At 39.5% G+C, this 19,113-nt stretch overlaps 2 long non-coding RNA genes across 3 annotated transcripts in view; one reads left to right on the forward strand and one right to left on the reverse strand.

Moving 5' to 3' along the window:
- Positions 1-8,911, reverse strand: part of LOC114031993 — a 31,173-nt gene extending 22,262 nt beyond the window's left edge. The window contains exon 1 of the long non-coding RNA XR_003567794.1: positions 8,835-8,911. This is a non-coding gene — a long non-coding RNA (uncharacterized LOC114031993). The remainder of the gene's footprint in view (positions 1-8,834) is intronic.
- Positions 1,599-19,042, forward strand: LOC114031991. 2 transcript variants are annotated; one of them, XR_003567792.1, is made up of 5 exons: positions 1,599-1,759; positions 8,616-8,893; positions 16,376-16,468; positions 17,150-17,292; positions 18,372-19,042. It is a non-coding gene; the product is annotated as an uncharacterized LOC114031991 (long non-coding RNA). The 2 variants fall into 2 exon arrangements; XR_003567793.1 differs by having other exon boundaries at positions 17,187-17,292.
- Positions 19,043-19,113: the final 71 nt, after the last annotated feature.

Here is a 19,113-nt window from a genome sequence, read left to right on the forward strand (position 1 = left end):
AGAATTTGTTGTTTGTGAATGGAATTGTTAAATTTAACCACTATGTGTCTTAGAGTTTGCAACGAACTCTTGTGAGTTTTGTTGTTGTTGTTGTTTTTGAGTCAATCTGCAGATTCTTTCAGTTGGAAATTTGTCTTCTGTGTTTAGAAGTTATGTGCCATTTTCTTGTGTTATTTCTCTCATTATGGTGTTCTGTTCTTTGACTTGTCGTGTTCTTTTAGCAGCCCAATAGTCCTTAAATTATCTGTATGTATCCTGTCTTTGAGATAAATATATTTTGCATATATGGAGGTAATGCTTTCTTTGGATGTCACTGTTTTTTTTTTAATTTCCCTTTGTCCATATTGTCCTTCAATTCTCTGTATTTGCATTCCCCATAAGTTATCCTCTCTTTTGTAATTTTTTTTAGTGAGGCTTACCACCATGGATTCAAGCTTTTCTGTTCTCCCAATTCCTTTGTTGATGGTCTTTAATAGCTACTATGGTCAAAAAAGTTCATTCCCCTACGGTCAACCTGTTGACTAGTCTCTCCAACTTATTTAGACTTGTTCTTGGACAGTGCATACACTGCCCATCAATGGGCCATGGAAGCTCTTCTTGCTTGGTAGAACCTTACCAGAGCTTTGAGAGCTTAGGATCATCTCCATCCCATGATGAAGCACTAAAGGAAAACTTTAATAGCATAGTTTTTACATGTATAATAAATACACTTGACTTTGTTTCCCCATGAAGTGGAAGGAGGCAAAATAGGTAAATGACAAAATCTAGAGTGATCAGTAGCCTCACTTCTCTCATTATGGTACTCCTATAGTGAAAGAGAGCCTATGTTGTATGACTGAGCCAGTTTATAAAACTCCATTATAAGACTTTAGCTTTGGGGAGTTTTCTAGCTTTCCTTTCAATCCTAACCCTAATTTTAATTGGCTGGTGTGATAAGCTGGTTCTCGGCAGTTTTATAGTCACACCATTACTGAAAATGCAGGTATATCTTGTGCAAACATGTTCTCAGTAGTGTGCTTTTAAGGTAAGATGATTAACAAAAGCGTTCTCTGCATCCATCTGTTTAATTCATTGTGTGATGGTTGAAAACTGCAGGAACAATTATTTTTAAATGGTGTTTTCCTACTGGGAGAAATGCATCTTTGTAAATATGCCCAGGAGTTATTTTGTCAGATGTTCTTATCAAAGATTCCGAATTTATTGACTGTGTTTCAAGATACTTCCCAGTTACTAGCAGCTCTCCTTGTGAGACTTTACTGTACTTAATTCTAAGTGTTATTGGATTCGTTTCCCAAGCTATGAAGACAAAACCTGCTTGCTTTCAAATACCGACATTCTTCCAGCAAAGTAATGTCTATATGTTCGATCATCTCTCAGGCATGAAAAAATACCTAGCAAAAGGTATCCTCTGAAAGTGCACAAGTGGACATTTTCTCCACTCTGGGAATGTGAGATTTGCCACACTTAGCATGTGCACTGAGATTGACACAAAGAGTCACACAGGGACTTATGTAGCCATAGAACCACACTAATCTTGCCCCATGGGAAGGATGTTTTGATGCAATAGACTTCTCTCATTTCTAATTTTCCAGGTCTGAAGCTAAGTCTCTGCTGATAGAGTCTCTAATCTTTGCTGCCCAAACCACCAGTCCCACTTCTAGATCAGCTCTTCAGCCATCAAGGGGAACAACACTTGTGGAGAAGGAGCCTGCCATTCGCATCACCACCAACACCAGCACCAACTGCTTCTGATAAGCAGGTAAGCCCTAGAGTCTCAAGAATGGTAGAGTCCCACAGACCACTAGCCTTACTTTAGGCATAGTCCCTGAAGCCATCATCCAAGGAAGTAGCCCTTTGTATTACCTTCTCATCTCTGCCTCTTAGAATTTCTTCTTTTCTTCAACACTCAGTTCAAGCACTACCTTCTACATCAAACCTTTCCTGTTCCCCTTAACTTCTAATGCCCTACCAAAATTACCTTGTATTTATTGGTATATATTCCATAAGTACCTATTAATGTAGTGTTTCTTTTTTTTTTTAAACATTTTTTTGAATTCCAATTCTCTCCCTCCCTCCTGCCCCTCCCCTACCCACTGAGAAGGCAAGCAATATGATGTCCATTATATACATTGTTTCTGCTGACAGAATATAAGCTCTTTGAAAGTAGGGGCTGTTTCCCTTTTGTCTGTATCATCAGAGCCTGGCACAATGCCTGGCATAGAGTAGGCACTTAATGAATGACTGTTGATTGATTAATTTTGAAAAGAACTTACAACTTTATTGAGTATTGGAGATATTCATCTCCAATAACTTCAGTTGGTTTCAGTAGCTACAAACTTAGCTCAATCTCTGCAATAATATAGAGACTTGATGAAAGATATGAGAAAAGATATGCAATCCATACCCTGCAAAAACATTTGCTGAATACTTAAGTATCAGGAAAAATTGCCAGTACTCCTCCATGAAGTATTTATTTGGCAAGCGCTATGGAAACAAAGAAAAAAACCTCCCAAAACCTTTACTCCATAAAGATTACATATCTTTACATTTTTTCCACAGAGGTTTCCTGGTTATCTCCTGGCAAGCCATTTTTTAAAAAATGGTGTGCATTTTTCTTTTACAAAAAGACAAGCTTTCCAAATCTGTTGACCTTTTCTATGATGACAAGTGGCTATCTGTAGTATGCTACCTCACAGTTATATTTTAAAAATAAAACAACCACAAACACATTTAATCTATCCCTTCAAGATAAAGGTGACATTTAAAAATTCATTGATATATTTTGTTTTTATGTTACTTTCATTTTCTAACATATCCCTATCCCAAAGTCACCCCTTATAACAAAAAATAAAGAAGGGGAAAAAAGCAGCTTAGCAAAGCTAATCCACACCTCAAACAAGTCTGACAGTACAGAATGTCCCAAAAGTCTTGATGCATCTTTTAACTATTAAAGCTTAAGAGTGCACTCAGACTTTTAGGACATCCCATATATGCAGTATTCTGCATCTGTTTTCCCTTTACATCTTCAATGAACAGAGATCTCCTCTTTGGGACCAAGATTTGTCATTATAATTTCACATTGTTCAGTTTTAATTTTTGTTGTTGTTTTTTCTATTTATGTTGTAGTAATTATGTATATTGTTCTTCCCGGTTCTGCTAACTTTATTCTATATCAGTTCATGTAAATCTTCTCTGAATTCTTCATATTCATTGATTCTTATGGCACCATTCAATGGGCATCTGCTTTGTTTCCACTTTTTTTACTACTACAAAGTGCTGCTGTGAATATTTTAGCATATATGGGACATTTCTTTCTTTGACCTCCTTCACTGTATATGCCTAGCAATGGGCTCTCTGGATCAAAGAGCATTAACATTTTAGTCACTTTCTTAGAATAATTCCAAATTGCTTTCCAAATGATTGGAACAATTCATAGCTCCAGCAACAGTGAATTAGTTTGCCTGTCTTTTCACAACCCTTCCAATGTTGACTATTTTCATCTTTTGTCAGCTGGGCTGATTTTCTGCGGGGGAGGTGAAACCTCAGAGCTACTTTGATTTGTAGTTCTCTTATTATTAGTGATAAGGAGAAATGTTTCATAGACATAGGCATGGACCTATAATTTAGTTGGTATGGGGAACTCATACATGAGGAAACTCCCTGCACTAATTCAGGTTGGCACATGGTGCATTGCTGCTCTATAGTTTACAGTGTTAGAGTTTCCCAGAGTACTAAAAAGATAAGTGACTTGCCCAGGGTCATACAGCTAGTAAGTTTCAGAGATGGGATTTCAATTCAAGTCTTTCTGGCTCCACGGCCAGCTCTCTCTGTGCTACACCATGCTACCTCTATGGTTGTTCATGGTCTGCAAGTTCTCTTTTGTGAACAGTTTGTTCATATCCTTTGACCTCACTTATCCATTGGAGAATGGCTTTTGGTGTTATATATTTGTTTTAGTTCTCTTGGATATCTTGGATATCAAAGGAAATGTTTTAACAATGAATGAAATTATATAAACCAACAGTTCTCAAAAGAAGACTTGCAAACTAACAACCATATGAAAGAATACTCCAAATCATTAATAATAAGAAACATGTAAATCAAAACAACCTTAAAATTTCACCTCACACCCCCAAAATTGGTAAAAATGACAAAAGATGGAAATAGTTAATGTTGGAGAAGTTTCAGGAAGATGAGAATACTAGAGCATTGTTAGTGGTACTGCCAATCAGTACAATCATTTTGGAAAGCGATTTGGAATTATGCCAATAAAGTGACTAAAATGTACATTCCCTTTGACCTAGAGATTCCAATACTAGGCTTATACCCCAAGGAGGTCATTGATAAGTAGAAATTCCTCATATACACCAAAATATTTATAGCAGCACTTTTTGTCTTAGCAAAGAATTGAAAACAAAGTAGATGTCCGTCAGTAGGGGAAAGGCTAAATAAATTGTGATACATGAATGTAATGGAATACCATTATTCCATGTGCTATAAGAAATAGCGAGTAGATGAATTCATAGGAGCATAAGATTTACACAGAATTTTGCAGAATGAGGTAAACAGAGTCAAGAAAAAATATATGCAGTCATTATGACAAGATAAATGGATAAAACAACTACAAAACAATCAAACACGAATGTTGTTGTAAATACAAAAAAACAAGCTTATCCCAAAGAAGAGAAATAAGAAAACACTCCCTCCTTACTCATTTGCAGAGATAGGAGGCTCATGGGTGTGGTACGTTGCAAATATTTTCAGACGATTTCAATGAATCAATTGACTTTTCTGATTTTTTTTTCTATCTTCCTCTTGTTCTTAAAATATTTTTTCGCTATATGGAATGGCTTCTCTGGGGGGAAGGGAAGGAAGGGATACTAGAGAAATTCTGGTGATCGAAAAGTAAAAGATAGCAATAAAAATTGAAAAACAAAACCAAAAAACAGTGAATGAGAAAATAACTGCCTTTTTAGAGAATCTTGTGGTATGGAGAGAGCATTTTGAAAACAGATGTTTGGAAATGTTTCCTTTGTTATGTGATTTCATTGCCAAAAATGATGTGTGTAACCTATAAAAACTTTCATATCTACATACTTTAATAATGTGGAAACAGAATTTCCTAACCTATTTTAAAATCTTACAAATAAATAGTTTCAGTGGATTTAGTGGATCCATTTCTTAAAAATATAATAATTAAAGAATAATTGATTAACATTAGGGAAGAGGAAAATTTGCTAGTCAAATTACAATGAAAACTTGGTATGATTGGTGCATGGCATTGAGAAAGTATCATGAGGATTATGTAAGCACAGCCATTGAGGCCATATTTCCGTTTGGGGCTATATAACTTTTTGAGGGTCTTTTTTTCAACTATGACATCCATTAAAACTATATATCCAAGTAAACTGAACTTAGAACCATGTATATGTATATAATTTACAAACAAATGAATAAACATAGGTAGCATACCCTCTAGGCTCACTCCCCCAACTCACATTCACATCCTCTAGGGTGATTTATACTGCACTCAGGGTTTTAGTTGCAACCCTAAAGTGCTGTTTCTAATACTTTTGATTGTAAGCCAGTGCACTTCCCAATGATGATCAGCCAGTAGACCTAATTAGCTTTTAGAAAATATATTTTATAAGATAATATAATAAGAATAGAGGGTACAAAACATCCCCCTCAAAAAAAAAACGTGGGACACTCTCCCTAAAATACACGCAGGCCCATAGGAAGAGTGATCTCAAACTTAGAGTACAGTGGTAGCGAGATACACATATAGGATACATATGTGACAAACAGGCAACTGACAGCTGATGCTTTATGGCCTGGATGTCTTTTTTTGTGTGTCTACAGCTGGTATTCTTCTCGGGTGCAAGGAGTCATGCTTCTTGAAGCTGCCTCCATTCTTGGGTGACTGTCTTTCTTCATCCATTTATCCTTGGTATGTTTCTTTGCCCCTAGTTAGAAATATTGCCTCCTACTCATCTGGTCTCTCTAATCCCAGTTGTAGTCATTATCTAATACTGATCCAGTCTCTGTGATGTCAACTGTTTATACTGTCTCCCACTGGCCTAGTCTCTCTTGATGATATGGTCAGTGAGTTGGGGGGATGGGACACATGATTCCTTCTTGGATGCCTGGCTCAAACTTTGAAATCCTTAACTCCTAAAGTTGAAGTCTTCTACTACTGAACTGATCCACTGCTGAACTAACTGCTATTTTTATACATAGACCCATATTACAAGATTTTGTGGCATCATCTGCCTTCATCCAATGGCCAAAACTCTATAATATTCTCAACCTGCATAATGACTCATTCACATATTATGATGGGGCTGAAGAAAATGTCCATATCTAGTTACACTGTTTGATTACTTGATCTGAGGTATCTTTGCCTTCTTTGGCTACATTGAGTTGGGAGTAGAACCTCTACCCTTGCACATATATTGGGGGTATGTGCTCAAAATTTTTTACTGGTGGGTATATGACCAAAAAGTTTTAGAGACCACTGACTTAGACTGTTGTGTCATTGGTGAATGCTCTGCCATAAAACTATAGCAGATCAAAAATGGTTGTTTCAATATAGACACGGTCACACAATTAAATTTTTCTGTTGTGAATGAAAGCTTTGAAAAAAAAACTGTCATGATTTTTTGAAATGCCCAACTAATGTCATCCTTTCCCAAACTTAAATGTGCTCTAGTATTATGATGTACTTCCTATTGAATGAGCTACAGTGAAGTGTAGGAGATCTTGCCCTCTGCTTTGCTCAGAAGAGTTTAGAGGTAGCATGCTGTAAAGAGCTCCAGACAGGTGTGCAAGCACCAGAGCTCAAACCCAGTCCAGTCTCAGCTCTGCTGTATGAACTTGGGCAAGTCCTTTCCTCTCTCTAGGCCTCATTTCCTTGTGTAAAATGAAAGAGTTGGACTAGATTACCTCTAAGGTCCTCTTGTTCCCCCAGATCTAAATCACTATTCCTATGACTAGTTCTAGACCCAGCTCTGCTATCTGGGTAACTTACTTTTTACCTCAGTTTCCTGTGCAAAATGAGGTTGAACTAGGTGATTTCTAAAGGTCCTTTTCGACTGTGTCATTCTTTGACTATAGAACTGACAAGAAAGTCTGTTGTTGGCATTCAAAATGCATGGAATTGTTGCTTTGTGAATTCAGTTGATAAGAAGAACGTATGAAATGGGAATTAGCATGGCCTCCCACCAGCATCCAGGTTTTAGAATGATTAAAAGAAGCCTCAAACGGACTTGATTGATTGTCAGGTAACAAATTATACTGTTGCAATTCAAAGGAGCTTAGATTGCTGTGTCAAAATCTAGGGAGTATTTTTGTTTTTGAAACCCACTGTTGGAAATAAAAAGGAAGAAAAAAAATTTCCACACAAATATTCAGTTTAGGCCAAACTGTCTTCCCAAGGGACTTCAACTGGAGTTTTATTGAGAAAGGGATAAACTATAGTTAGAATCAGCAGAGGCCCATAGGGATGATTGCCTAGTGCCACAAATGGACCTAGGTTCTCTATTCTGCTGTGGGGGGAGGGAGCAAGATTGGAGAATGAATAAGAATGGAGGTTCATTGATTGAGGTATGCAGAGGCTAAGGGAATGTTTTACTCACTTTTCAGATGAATAATCATTCTTTCAGGTCAGCAGAGTCATTTGATGACCAATAAAGGGAACTGAATTTTTTTTGAGAGGGGAACTAGACCTGTGATTCTGTTGGTCTAGGGAACTCCCAGGTGAGGAAGCTCCTTTTAATGAGGTCAGCAACTGTTTTCATAACTTATAGTGTTAGAGAGCCGCCTGAGTGACTGAGAGATTACGTGAATTGCCCAGGGTCATACAATTAGTAGTAGGGCTGTTAGGTGGCACTGCAGTGGATAGGCCGGGCCTGGAGTCAGGAAGACTCGTCTTCCTAAGTCCAAATCTGACTTCAGACATTTACTAGCTGTGTGACCTTGGGCAAGCCACTTCTCTTTGCCTCGATTCCTCATCTATAAAATGAGCTGGAGAAGGAAATGGCAAACCACTCCAGTATCTTTGCCAAGAAAACCCCAAATGGGGTCATGAGGAGTCTGAAACAACTGAAACAACGAACAAAAATACAGTCAGTATGTGTCTGAGGTAAGACTTGATCCTAGGCCTTTCTGACTTTGAAGACATGCCTCTATCCACTATACCACAATGCCTTGAATTGATTGTACTTATAATGTCTAATTTATGTAGATTTTTAAAAGTTTTTTAAAGGGTTTTCCTCACCACAACCCTGTGAACTGATAGTACCTATGATAGTACTACTTAACCGAGGAAGAATCTGAGGTTTCCGGGAATGAAATTCTTTGTTATTCCCTTGTGTTGGGAAATATCAGAGATCACTGAAAGCTGGTAAGTACTTCACATAAACAATGCATTGAGAAAAATCATCCCTATTCACATGGAAATGGTTGAAGTTTTTAAAGTTTTAGTCTGACCTCTGCAGTCTAGCAAGTTGGTTGCCTTAGTTCTCTGGTATGGGTGATGCATTTTGATTTGTGCATAAATTGGATTTAAGTGAGGCAGAGTTGCTTAAAGTCTTTGGCCTCACTCTCTCTTCCAGAGTCATCGAAGTCCAGTGACAAGACAAAAGTCAGGATGATTGGTCATTGCCAGGGATACAGAGGATGACCCTGGTGTCTTTGATGTCTGACCAAGCTCTAAGTGCTCCACAGTGACTGCTTCGGCTGCCTTCATGACTGTTTAGAATAAATTGTTCTCATCTGCCCATTCTGCCAGGGAAAATCTTCATATGCTTGGGGTAGACACCCATCTCACTCACCGACAAGTATGAGACTCCTTAGTTGGCTTCAACCTGGTTTAGCCCATCTGCTGAAACAGGTGAGATTTGGGTCAATCAAGTGGACACCAAAGGTGGAAAGCAGGCCTGAAAAGGGCAATCAGGGAAGTTAGTTGAATATCTGAACTCCAAGGTTCCAGTCCACAATTCCCCTTCTCCTTCTCTGGGCTGCACCAGGACTCAGTACTTTTCATTTTGTGAGCCCTTCTACTGTGGACAGCAGATTTTTGTTTATGAGAAACAATGACCAAATTCATCCAAGAGTCATTATCTCTGGTGAGATGTTAAAGTAGAGGGTTAGAAGATTCTGGAGAAAAAAGGTGTTAGCTCTTTTCCCAGAGCCCACAACCACTTATTCCACAGCTGAAAATCTCAGCAGTTCATAGGATGAACTGGTTTGTCAGACTTCCACATCCCAGGTATGTGGATGTATACAAGAAGCTAAGCCCAAGCCCAGAATAGTCTCGTGTCTGTGGAAAGAACATTGAGAAACTTTTCTAGTCCAAAGTTTGGCTGCCCAGGAAGGAAGCATAATACTGTTAGTATCGCTGTATTCTAAATTAATCCGTTAGTCAGAAAGAAATGTAATCTTTCTTCAGCATGGCAGTACATTAGAAACAGCCCTGAATCTTATGTCAGGACCTGAGTTTGAATCCTGATTCTGCTACTTACTACCTGTGTGACCTTGGACAAGTCAAGTATAGAACCTAAAAATCTACTTTATAGTAAAGAATGTGCTTGCTTGCCAGAAGACATTCAACATGGCCTAGAAAACATCCTGTCTTTTTCATTTGTTTTCACTTAAAACCAAACGCTACAGTTTTATGACCTCTTTGTAAATAATTTTCCATATCTGGCATTCATCTTTACTCATATTATAACAACAGTTATTTATAACACTTTAAGGTTTGCGAAGCACTTTACATACATTGTCTAATTAGAATGTAAGCTCCTTGAAGGCATGGACTGTCTTTACTTGCTTGTATTTGTATCCCCAGCCTTAGCACAGTGTGTTTTCTCTCTGTCTCTCTCTCTCTGTCTCTGTCTCTCTCCCTCTCTCCTTATATATGTATGTATACATATGTATATATGTATATGTGTGTATATGTTATATACAGCTCTGTGAGGCAGGCACTGAAAGCATTATTATTCCCATTTTATGGAGAAGGAAGCTGAGATCAGAAAGATTAATACACCTACCCACTGATTCTTTTGTAGTGGGAAGAAAAACACTTCTACTTTCTGTGAAGATTCCTTTAAAAATAATGGTAAGAGAACAAGTGACATCATGTCTAGTGGCTAGAGAACTGGTCTTGAAGCCAGGAAGACCATAGTTCAAGGTCAGTGCCGGACACAGACACTGGGTTGCACTGGACAAGGTAGCAAAACTCTAAGTTGCAAAGATGGTGACAATCTGCATTGGTAGAGGGAGTTTCCTCACTGGGGAGCTGATGATACAAAGGAAATCACATGTCCAGTCTGCATTCCTAAGGAAGTGATTACTGAGCTTAAAGTCTGTCTTTTGGTATTGCTAGAATGACCTGTGATTTTCATGTGGCAATGTCCTTGATGCAAGTACTCTTGTTGTACATTCGTCCCTTCTCTTGCTGTGACTCATCCATATTCTCATACGTGTCAAAGAGTTCTCATCTGACCCAGTCCACAATAAGAGAGTCCTTTGATATATATTATAAAAATGTACTTTATTGTTTATAACCCTTGCTATGAGGTAAGGGTTTTTTCTTTTTTTTTTAATTTTAATTTATTTTTTTTATTTTTAGTTTTCAACATTTACTTCCACAAGATTTTGAGTTCCAAATTTTCACCCCATCTCACCCTTCCCTCCACCCCAAGATGGCATGCATTCTGAATACTCCTTCCCCTAGTCTGCTATCCCTGCTATCTCTACCCCCCTTCCCCTTCTATTTTCCTATAGGGCAGGATAGATTTCTGTACCCCATCTCCTGTATTTCTTATTTCCCAGTTGCATGTGAAAACATTTTTTTTAAACATGTGTTTTTTTAAACTTTGGGTTCCAAATTTTCTCCCTTCCTCCCTCCCCACCCACCCTCATTGAAAAGTCAAGCAACTCAATATAGGCTATACTTGTGCAGTTATGCAAAACACTTCCATAGTAGACATGCTGTGAAAAACTAACTCCATTTCCCTTAATACTATCCCGCCCCCCCCATTTATTCTATTCTTTCTTTTGACCCTGTCCCTTCTCAGAAGTATTTGCTTCTGATTACCCCCTTTCCCAATCTGCCCTCCTCTCTATCATCCCCCTACTCTCTTGTCCCCTTCCCCTCCTATTTTCCTATATGGTAAGACAGATTTCCATACCCAATTGAGTGTGTATGTTATACCCTCCTTAAGTCAAATCCTATGAGAATAAGATTCATTCATTTCCTCTCACCTTCCCCTGGTTCCCCTGCACTGTAAGAGCCTTTTCTTTTCTGTTTTTTTGTGAGATAATTTACCCTGTTCTACCTTTCCCTTTCTCCTTCTCCTAGTATAATCCTCTCTCACCCCTTAATTTTATTCTCCAGATATGACTCCTTCATCTTCAACTCACCCTGTGCCCTCTATCTATCTATCTATCTATATATACATACATATAATTTTTCCCTCTAACTACCCTAATACTGACAAAGGTCTCATGAGTTACAAATATCATCTTTCCATGCAGGAATGTAAACAGTTCAACCTTGATAAGTCTCTTATGAGTTCTCTTTCCTGTTTAACTCTTCATTTTCCACTTGAGTCTTGTATTGGAAAGTCACATTTTCTATTCAGCTCTGGTCTTTTCATCAAGAATGCTTGAAAATCCTGTTTCACTGAATGACCATTTTTTCCCCTGAAGAATTATACTCAGTTTTGCTGGGTAGGTGATTCTTGGTTGTAATCCTATCTCCTTTGCCCTGTGGAATATTATATTCTATGCCCTGCGGTCCCTTAATGTAGAAGCAGCTAAATGTTGTGTTAGAGGTAAGGGTTTAAGCCAGTGATTGTAACCTGTTAGCTATGGATCCTGAGTGGATCCTTGAGTTCCCATCTCTAGATGAGAATCCATATTTACACAAAGAATTTTTAATCCGTATTCATAATGACAGGATTAATGCCTTCCTTGCCTACATCACAGGGTTTGCATAACAATCAAATGGTCCCTTATGAAAAGGAGATGTGCAATATACCTGATACACCTGTAAAGGATTACCTTGAGCCTTAGCATACTCAACTTGAAGGTGGCTAGTATAGCAAAGGGCAGCTAGGTGGCGCTGCAGTGGATACAGGGCCGGGCCTGGAGTTAGGAAGACTCCTCTTCCTGAGTTCAAATCTGACCTCAGACACTGACTAGCTGCGTGACCCTGGCCAAGTCACTTTACCCTGTTCACCTCAGTTTCCTCATCTGTAAATTCCATCATCAGCAATGTGTACTGGTCTCCCCTCCTTAAAGCAAAAAGATTCTTCAGTTGAAACAACAAAAATGATTCAAGATACGGTTTGAAAGTAGTGCTCTTGAAAGAGTTTCTAATGGTCTAGTAGAAGAATGATAGAAGGGCATTTCCAAGTCCTTTAGCAACTGATGAAAACCTAGAAAGGGATAAAGAAAATTGCTAATGTTTAGGGTAGATTCAAAAGTCCAGTAACTATTGATGCGGCTTTTATTCTCTTAAAAATTAATTGCCAAAATTAAGTAGTCAGAGGCAGCTAGGTGGCACGGTGGATGGAACACCGGCCCTTGAGTCAGGAGGACCCGAGTTCAAATCCGGCTTCAGACCAAACACTTGACGGGCAAGTCACTTAACCCCATTGCCTAGCCAAAAATAAAATAAAATAAATTAATCAAGTATGACCAGTCCAATAGAAAACATCATGCCGATGCAGAATGCAGCATCTTTGCTACTCTTCATCTGGATTGTGACCCCCCTCCCCCCAGCTATTGATGTTCCCTAAGGCCCTGTCCTGGGTCTTTTCATCTCTCTATATTTTCTTTCAATGACCTCATCAGTTCCCATGGGTTTAACTAGCATCTGTATACAGATGACTCCCAGATATATATTTATATCTAGCCACAGTTTCCACCCTGAGCCTCAGTCCTGCATTGTTGTTGTTCATATGTCCAATCATGTCTGACTATTCGTGGCCTCTTGGACCATGGCACACCAGGCCCTTTTCTACTCCACTAAACTCAAAAAGTCTATCTAAGCTAGTGCTGCATCACTAATTGCCTATTGGACATTTCAAATTAGATGTCCCAGAGACATCTCAAACTCAACATTTTCATAACAAAATTCATTGTCTTTTCTACCTAAACCCTCCTCTCTTTCTGTTGAAAGCACCATCATTCTTTCAGTCTCCCAGGTTTGTAACCTAAGCATAACCTCCAACTTCTCACCTCCCATGTCCAATCAGTTACCAAAACTTGACATTTCTACCTCCACAATATGTGTCATATCTAACCTCTTTTCTTACTCGCGTAGCTACCACCTTAGTTCAGGCCCTCCTTTCCTCTTGTCTAAATAATTGCAATGGCCTCCTAATTTGTCTCTCTGCCTCAAGTCTTTCCTGGGTCTAATGCATCCTCCCATGGCTGCCAAAGTGATTTTCTTTAAATGCAGATCTGACTATGTCACTGCCCCACTCAATCAGCTCCTGTGGCTTCCTATTGCCTCTGAGATAAAATACAAACTCCTCTAATTAGCTTTTAAATCCCTTCATACCCTGATCCCAACCCGATATTACAGCCTCATCTCTCTCCTGTGATCCCGGCAAACTGGCCTTGTCTTTATTCTTCACACATGACCCTGCATTTCCTATCTTCATTCATTTGCCCTGGCTATCTTCCCTGCTTGTAATTCCCTTCCTTCCCCATTCCATTTCACAGAACTTCTCTCTTTTCTTCAAGCACTGCCTTCTACATAAAGCCTTTCCTCATGCCCTCAACTGTATCTTGTATTTCAGTACTTCACACTCTTTCTCTCTTTGCTGTCTGTACTTATCTGTTGTTGTCTGCCCCATTTGAATATAAGTGCCTTAAGAGTGTTGATTGGTTCATTTGTTGTATTTGTATCTCCAGCACCCAGCCCAGTGCCTGGCACAGAAATATTTGCTGATTGGTTGATTGATCTTGGCTGTTACAAATTAGATCTGTGGCCTCTTTGTCACAAACTGCCGAGAGTCTGTAATTTTTCCAATGACACTTGTTTCGTAGAAAAGAAAGTAACCTCCTAGTTAATTCCTTCCATAATACCGAGTTTATTCACTGCTCCTCTGAGGCCTCTAAACAAGAGCAATATGTGTATAGTTGTTGTTCTCATTCAGCAACATACTGATCCCTAACTCTGCCTGCAGCTGTGGCTCAAGGAATTGCTATATGAACAGCCTCTTCCAGGCCCAGCTTCCACACACTGAATGGGAACTTTCTAATTATCAGTATAGGTAGATCATGTATTAAAAAAAAAAACCTGATATGTGACTGAGTTTACAGAACATTTATTGACAAAGGATACCGGGGAAGTCACTTCACTTCTCTAAAAAAAATAAGTTTCATAAAATATTTGTAAAATAAGTCTGAATTTCTTCTAAAATAAGATGTGTGGATTAGATGACTGGATTGGGAAGGAGGAAGATGAAGGTCCCACCCGTAGCATCTGAGGCTCTTAAATTTGCAACTAGAAGAATGGGTTAGTGACCCAGGGGTGAGGAACCAGTGGCCCTGAGGCCACATGTGGCCTTCTAGGTCCTCGGGTTGGCCTTTTGACCGAGTCCATGTTTTCCAGAACAAATCCTTTTATTAAGGAGATTTGTTTTGTGAGGTTGGGCTTCGGTCAAAGGGCCGCTCTTGAGGACCTAGAGGGCCACATGTGGCCTCAAGGCCGCAGGTTTCCCACCCCTGTGTTAGTCTCAGCTCAGTAGCCTGGACAGAATGCAAGGTGAACAGGAAAAAGCTCTATGTAATCTGAATCATCAGACTTGCCTATTTTAAGCAGGTTCCAAAAACCACCACAGCCCACCAGATGTCTGCTGGGAAAATCTGTGAGTGCACAGAAACTCTCACATGTGAAGACTTGGGAAGACTTCCTGGGCAAGGAGGCTTTCCAGTACCCTGAAGGCTTGTTTGGTTTAGTTCCTCTTTCTAGAGTGAAGCCAGTTTTGCTCAAAGGCAAGAGGGTTGGGCCCTGATTTACATCCACGGGCTATAGTCAGTCACTGCTTTTACTTCTTGTTAACCACCCTGCCTAAAAATGGAAAGGACTGGGTATTTACTCTAAATGAAGTCAGTCTGCTTTCTGGTGTGTTTCTGTTAGCTTTCCCTTGTAACCATATCAATGCTGACATAGGTTGTCCTGACCAGACCACATGGGGAGTACTGTATTCAATTTGGGGGGCTAGGTCAGAGACAAATGTTCAGAGGAGAGTAATGAGACTGGGGGCCATGCCATACAGACATGTGTTGATGAAACTAGAGTTTTTAACTTAGAGAAATGAAAATATGGGGCACATGATAGCTATCTTCAAGTATTTGAAGGCCTGTCATTGTGCATAGCAGAAAAAACCCTGGACTTGGAGTCAGGAAACCTAAGTTTGAATACCAGCTTTAACTTTTACTAGCTGTGTGACCTTGGGCAAGTTGCTTACCCTCTCTGAGACTAGTTTCCTCATCTGTAAAACGTAGATAATAATACTTGTATTTTGCTGTTGTTTTGTTGTTTGGTCATTTTTCAGTCATGTCTGACTCTTCATGACCTCATGTGGGGTTTTCTTGGCAAAGATACTGGAGTAGCTCGCCATTTCTTTCTCTAACACATTTTACAGATGAGGAAACTGAGGCCAACAGGGTGAAGTGACTTGCCCAGGGTCACACAGCTAGTAAGGGTCTGAGGTCAGATTTGAACTCACTCCAGGCCTGGTGCTCTGTGCACTATGATGCCACCTAGCTGCCCCTGTACTACCTGCCTCATAGGGCTAGTTTGAGGAAATTGGGTTTTTAAACTTTAATCCGTTGAGGGACTATGAAATTGTAGGCATGAGAATTCCCTCTACTAACACAGATCACATCCAGTCTACAAGTTAGTAGATAAGCCTTGGAGCAAGGGTTCTCAACCTGAGGTCCCCGGGCCCCTGTGGATATAGCTTTCAAACAGTCTGTGAACTAAAAAAATTACATCTTTAATCTCACTAACCTCTAGCCAAAATTGAGCATTTCCTTCGATTACAAAAGTAGACAACACATTATTCTGAAAAGGGATTCATAGGCTTCACTAGACTGCTAAAGGTGTCCATGACATAAAAAAGGTTAATAACCCCTGCCTCCAAGGATTGTCCAAGGCTCCGAGACGATATATCTAATAGATATAGAGATGGCTAAGGCTCCGAGATGACAAATCTAATACATCTCAGAGAGATACATGGAATAAACTTCAGAGGCAGTATTTCAACCTAGATTTTCCTGATTCCAAGTCCTAAGCTCTATCCATTAAGCCATGTTGCTATGTAAATGTGAAATATTATTTCTTCAGGAGGAAGATTGAAGTTTCAGAGTTTGATTTCAGTTTGGTGCAAGCAGAGTCTTCCTGACGGTTAGACATTGAAGAAGCCACCCACCATAGGAGGTAGTGAGTCTCTCTTCCCTGGAGGTTTTCAAGTAAAGAGTATATGACAGCTTGTCAGGTGTGTGGTAGGGAGGGATTCTCATTCAGGTATGGGTTGGTTGAGTTTGCCTCTGAGCTTCCTTGTAGCTCAGAGATTCTGTGATTCTAATGAACATGTTTCTCAACTTTCTGCATGGATGGAAAGAAGTTTTTTTGGTTCTCTTTTATCTATTTCTCTCTCCATATCTTTTGCTGCCCCTCAGGCAAGAAATTTCAAAAGATGAATTGGAATAACACATCCTATGGATGATGTTCCAATGATTTTTTGTGTAATTTTCTGTCAATCTTTTTATTACTAGTGCCTTTTATCTCTCCTGATTTGTCTGTCTCCTTTTATTTTATCATCAGATTGCTATCTTTCTCAGCTACATTCTGTCAGCTCTCTATCCTAAGATTCCCTTTGGATTCTTACTTTTGCTGTTATGTCTAAGGATAGGGTTAGGGAACGCACCTGTTATTTCATTGGTCTAGGGAACGCTCAGGTGAGGGAGCTCCCTCTGTGAATGCAAGTTGGCCTCTTCTCTGCCACTTAGAAGGTTAAGCCAGAGCACTATGGGGTTAGGACACAGACAGTGTGTGTCAGGGGTGGGATGTGGATCTGTGTCTTCCTATTTACTGCACAATGCTGCCTCTCCAAGACAGGTAACAGTAATCTCCTCCATCTCCATTTCTCCTGAAGATAACTGTTGAGTGGAGGGCAGGAAATGAGCATCTCATGTACCCATCAAACACTTTGCTGGTGTTCCTGAAGTCACTGGGAGGTTTGACAATTCAAATCAACAGTGGTAAGTATTCAAAATGCAGTCTCTGAACAAATATTTCCCTAATGAAACCTCCTTTTCTCCATTGCCGAAGCCCAATCAAAAATTGTCTCCAAAGATGCTATTCTACTGCACTATCCTGAACTTTGTAGCTCTTAGCTCTGCTGAGCTTATCTTTATCCTCAGTTTCTTGGTGCTTCATGTTGTCTGACTTACCTCTTTCATTTCTTGGTCCCGTGGGGTTGATAGAGTCACAGTGTAAGTAGGCCCTGGCTGCTGTCTCTGGGCTCAAAGCTTTATAAATCATTCTTATGAGACCAACCTGTCTTCTAATTAGAACAGATTAGAATTTTAGAGCTATAAGGGATCTCAGAGCTCATCTTGTCCAAACTTCTCATTTTACGGACAGGGAAACAGACCCAGAGAGGTGATAGAATTTGGATTTCATAGACCATTATTGACAGAGACAGAACCAGGAGCCAGTTGCTTCATGTGACCAAACTGTATTTTGCCTCTTCTCCCTTCCTCTGATGGTGGTAGTAAAGTTGGAATGAGTGTATGAAGTGGCCACAATTCAAGGCTCAGGGTTGAAGAGAGGGAGAAAAACTGGCCCTAGTTAATTCACAAATTCTAGATAATCATCTTATCTCACTACTTTGGAAACCACTGGAAGCTGACAGTATCTAATTTGTCATCTTGTACACAACTTTCTTAAAATGTAACAGAACTTCCCTCAGAGCATTTGTGGCCAGAAGGTGGTGTGAGAGGGGGAGGCCAGAGCTAGGACAAATTAGCTGAAGCTTCAAATCGAAAAGGATTTTTCATCCTCCTTTCCATGCTTTCCCATTGCCTAATCTTTCCTTCTAATTGAGCCTGGTTGTCAGACTGATTTCCTTGGCCAGTGCCTACCTGGCTGCCTCACAAGCTAGTTATTAAGAAAGATGAGTACCCTTATGCCTGTACACCAGCTCCTGAAACGGAGGGGCCACTTCAATGCATATGTATTTACAAATATATGCATATACAAAGACCAAGTCTTTCTTCCTTTTTAAAAGATCACAACAGTTACTGAAATACCTGAATCTATTTTTGCTTTCTCTCAGATTTCAGCAGTCATTTATCTCTCTTGGAGAAGAGCAGCTCAGCGAAACTCCAGTTCCCAATAGTCCTGGAACCAGAAAAAGATGATGTTGATATTTAACTTGGAATTTCCTAGAATGTGCTTATGACTGACGCTTTTTGGGAAGTCCCCTTATATGACTTGAATGCCTCCTGGTTAGATGGCAGCAGCATTCTAATCCCTTCCCATGCAAGGGAAATTGGGACAATTCATCAGCCCCACCCATTGGGGAATAGAAACTTCACTCACTCCCCTTTCCTTACAGTTGGAACCCAACCACTGCTCCAGCAATCCAAGCACTTACTTCCCATATGTGGTAGGCAAGGAATACCAAATCTCTCCATCCTATTAGCCCCAAAGGTCCTGTCACTTGATTTTGTTATAATGTGTTTTATAAGAAGGTTTTATTCTAAAGTCCTGAAATACTATAGTCACTGAATAATAAATTCTCCATATGGTATTAATGGTTTGTTCCTAAAAGATAAAGGCACCCTTCAAAGTACTAAGCATTGGATGGTGAACATATGTAGCAAATGTGGAGTAATCCACCCACTACCTTGTTGTCTCATAATGCTGTTCTTAATTAACTTCTTTGAAAATGTAACTTTTTACAGTTGCACATAGAATAGATATATTCTATCTTTGTTGTCTGGACATTAGACCATCTTTCTTATAAATATATATAGACATGTCGTATGTATATTTATGTTTGTGGTTATGGCTGG

Source organism: Vombatus ursinus, unplaced genomic scaffold, assembly GCF_900497805.2.
Source record: "Vombatus ursinus unplaced genomic scaffold, bare-nosed wombat genome assembly UNPS02015358.1, whole genome shotgun sequence".
In the NCBI taxonomy this organism is placed as follows: Eukaryota; Metazoa; Chordata; class Mammalia; order Diprotodontia; family Vombatidae; genus Vombatus; species Vombatus ursinus.